Below are 4,048 nucleotides of genomic sequence, written 5' to 3'. Positions count from 1 at the left end.
GTGAGTTGTTATAGATAGAGGGCTGTATGTGAAATGACATGTTATTGGCAGTTTACACAATCCAGATCTAAGCATGGCTCCTTAGACCATCAGGAAGGAGTGTTATCCTTTAAGGAGTTGTCTTGTTGACTCTCTTCAGTGGAGTGGGTATTTCTACCGATTGGGTGATTTAGTTGATACTTCATGCAGATACACAATGCATAGTAGTGGGGGAGAGAAGAGGCCAGAGGGCAGAGAACATTTTTTATGTTTTAATTTTTTCTTGTCTTGCCATAGGATATGAGTTTTACTTCACAGTATAGGAACTAAATTGATTGACACCCAATTAGTACAGGAGAGTCTGGGGGCTGGTGTCACAAAGAGTAAGCTCTGCTTTGTTTACACGTGTTAGGAGATATTAAAATTTGCCTTAAAAAACAGTACATGAGAATAAATGTGCTCAGAGAAAGTGTCATCTGAAGGAAAGTGCACAACCTAAAAATTGCAAGTTATGTTTTATTTTGGGGCCTCACCAAGGACTAGAACCCAGGAGACAGCCTCTTTAGATAGCTTTGAGAAACTGCTCCAAAGAGGCAAGGGAGGAGCCAGGATGTTGTTTTCGTTGCTCAGTCATGTCCGACTCTTTGCGACTCCATGGACTGCAGCACGCCAGACTTCCCTGTCCATCACCAACTCCCGGAGCTTGCTCAAACTCATGTCCATTGATTTGGTGATGCCATCCAGCCATCTCATCCTCTGTTGCCCCCTTCTCTTCCTGTCTTCAATCTTTCCCAGCATCAGGGCCTTTTCCAATGAGTCGGCTCTTCGCATCAGGTGGCCAAAGTATCAGAGCTTCAACTTCATCATCAGTCCTTCCAGTGAATATTCAGGGTTGATTTCCTTTAGGATTGACTGGTTTGATCTCCTTGCAGACCAGGGGAGTCTCGAGAGTCTTCTCCAACACCACAGTTCAAAAGCATCAATTCTTTGGCACTCAGCCTTCTTTATGGTCCAACTCTCACATCCATACATGGCTACTGGAAAAACCATAGCTTTGACTGTGTGGACCTTTGTTGGCAAAATGACATCTCTCCTTTTTAATATACTGTCTAGGTTCGTAATAGCTTTTCTTCCAAGGAACAGGCGTCTTTTAATTTCCTGGCTGCAGTCACTGTCTGCAATGATTTTGGAGCCCAAGAAAGTAAAATCATTTTCCCCCCGTTTTATTTGCCAGGAAGTTATGGGACTGGATGCCATGATCTTAGTTTTTTGAATTTAAGTTTTGAGCCTGCTCTCTCACTCCTCTTTTCCACCTTCAGCAAGATGCCAGGATATATAGGAATTTTTGCTAAAAAGGAATCATGTTGAACATCAAAAGATTACTACTAATCACAAAAAACAGACACTTCAAATTAGTGATTTTATTGCTTTTCTATGTATGAGAATATGCTAGAGTTTGGGCTCACTGAAATTATTCCTTAGGTATGCATCTTATGTCTAGGGCCAGGATCCTGTTTTTTTCCTCCATTCTGAGTTTCCCTTTTAGCAAACTCTGTGTGTGTGTGTGTGTGTGTGTGTGTGCGCACATGTGCGTGCTGCAGTGGCTGATTGCTTAGTGGTGGCCACGTTTGGTATTTACTGGAATGATAGGCAGTATTCTTTGTCCACAACAGTAAACCTCCAACTTAACAGAAACAGACAATATTATATTATTCCTGGATTTGGAAGACCTCAGATAAGTTCAGTGCAGTCTCAATCAGAATCCCAGCAGACTGAGGGGCTGGGGGATAGAAACTGACAAGCTGAGTAAAATTTATATGGAAATGCAAGTGAACTAGAGTAGCTTAGATCGCTGAAAAAGAACAAAATTGGATGGTTTGCATTACTTGTATTTCAGCACTTATTATAAAGTGATCAGGACAGTATGGCATTGTCAGAAAAATAAACTTACAAATGTGGGTTCAGAGTGTGTTTTGTAAGTAAAGTTTTATTGAAACAAGGCTAAACCTATTTGTTTACATATCCCCCTAGGGCTGCTTTTGATCGACAGTTACCAAATAGAGTATAACAGAGACTAGGTTTTGCCTCTCAGTGGACACTGTCTGCAGCAGCTGCCTCAGAGAAACCCGAGCTTTGTGAAGGAACTGAGCATTGTCCCCTAAGCCTGAAGTCTCTCTTTCTCATCTATTGAAATTTCCCTTCATCTTTCAAGGCCCAGCTCAGATGACAGCTCTCCTTAAAGTCTTCTTCCATAATGCTGTTTAATTCCTTGGTGTACAAGCTAGTGTTTGTACTAAACTAAAATGTTTTCAGAACTGGTAAAGGAACTTAGAGCCATGGCAGAGACTGAACACTGGCTTGAGCAAAAGGACCTATAACTAAAACAGAGTTCATATCGTCCAAGTCAAGACGTTTCAAAGAAAAGTTGGTAATCCATCCCATAAAAGACAATGTTAAGACTCCAATAAATGTCCCATTTGCTTTTGATTGCTCAGGAAGTTTTTTATATAGCCCGTTTCCACTCCCCAAACTAGATCATAGGTCTGGGTTAAACTATACACACTGAAGACTTCTTTGGTTAAAACTTAACTCCTCAGAAGCATTAAATATAGAAAAGAGAAACTGGAAAGGTTTGCCATTTTCTTCTAGTTGTAACCTGCTTCCTATTCTGTCTAGGTAGGCTAACTTCTCTTGTGCCTACTTGGATGGTTGGGTAAAATTTTGTAAGAGCCTGTAGATTTAAAAAAGTATTTTAAAAAGGATACCTTCCCCTTTCTCCTCCTTTCTCTCCCCAGTAATTCTCCTGGTACATGATTTACCTCATACATTTGAAGTTACCTGTATAACATCATTATAGCGTTTGGCGTGACACCTGAAGGCAAGCCTTCTGTGCCCTCAAACACGTGCGTGCACACAAATCAACCAACTGACCCTTTAAAGCTGTATTTTCTTTTACTTAAAAAAAAAAAAAACCATTTGAAGGGATGAGACAATACAGTCCTGTAAAACCCTAAAAGCCTTTCTTAGATCCTCCTGTCATGGTGCTCTGGTTAATTTATAACTTCTAGGCATTAATGTTCTCAAGACTTTACAGAAGCAAGTGTGAGAGAACAAACCGAAGTTGCTCAGCTGCCGCCTTCGGCAGTTGTGCTCTGCGTTTGGCTCCTTTGTCTTTCTCAGCAAAAGCCCCAGTTCTGTAATCAGTGGTTCTTAGGCTCGGCACGCGTCACCTCGCTGTAAGCCTGGTCAGAGCAGAATCCAGCAGGTCCGGGAAATGGCAGGTGCTGGTCTCCTTGCAGTTTGAGGGGGTGGAAGCCCTCTTTTGGTGGATGGTATTTGAGCTTATGGTTCACCTTGTTGTAGCCACGCGTTCCGGGAAACAAACTCACTCAGAAGGACAGTGCAGATAGTGGAGTGCAGTTTAGTACACCGGCGGGCCCAAGGCAGAGTCCCCTCTTAGCCAAGGACCCCGACCAGCATCTGTGAAAATCTTTTATACCCCATGTGTATGTGTCTGAACCCACCACTCCAAATTCCTTGAGACTTACATACACCGAGGAAAATACAATCCCAATAACCCCATCATTCACGTGCTTTGGTCTCATGTGCTCAAAGAGTCAAACAATTAGCCAATAATCAGTAAACCCGAGGTTACACTCTGATAGATACAGAAAAATTTATGGCCTGTCTGGAGGAAGGGGTGATTAGTGTATGTTTTCTCTTAGGCGATGAGTAACCTAGATACGATTTTCAAGGTTCCCCTGTCTGGAGGGGTCTTATCCTTCTGTTGTTGTTTTCATAGGCACTAAACACAGAGTTCAGAGTCCATTGGAAAGATGGCCGAGCAAGATCAGCATGAACAGGCCTAAGATGGAGTCCAGGCCCTATGAATTCCTTCTTCAACCTTAGTCTGGATAATTCGTATTTATTGTCATTCAAGGAACTGAATGGGCAGGAAGATGGAGTTCTCCGAGTTTTGACTTAACTTAGTCCTGATCCTAAGATTTTTCTTGTGTTAGGTGCTGTTACACGTTATAGCAGATTTCCCTAACGCCCAGGCGTTCCTCCT

General features: G+C 42.2%; 1 protein-coding gene and 1 long non-coding RNA gene across 2 annotated transcripts in view; both read left to right on the top strand.

Annotated features, from left to right (window-relative positions):
• The window catches only part of GLG1 (golgi glycoprotein 1), a 127,739-nt gene that overhangs the window by 49,799 nt on the left and 73,892 nt on the right, over window positions 1-4,048 (top strand). The gene's annotated exons all lie outside the window — the stretch shown is intronic.
• The window catches only part of LOC133229950 (uncharacterized), a 51,444-nt gene that overhangs the window by 31,400 nt on the left and 15,996 nt on the right, over window positions 1-4,048 (top strand). The window lies entirely within an intron of this gene.

The sequence above is a fragment of the Bos javanicus genome, chromosome 18 (genome assembly GCF_032452875.1).
Source record: "Bos javanicus breed banteng chromosome 18, ARS-OSU_banteng_1.0, whole genome shotgun sequence".
NCBI lineage: Eukaryota > Metazoa > Chordata > Mammalia > Artiodactyla > Bovidae > Bos > Bos javanicus.
Note: the sequence above shows the minus strand (reverse complement) of the source record. Positions and strands in the feature narration are given on the sequence as shown.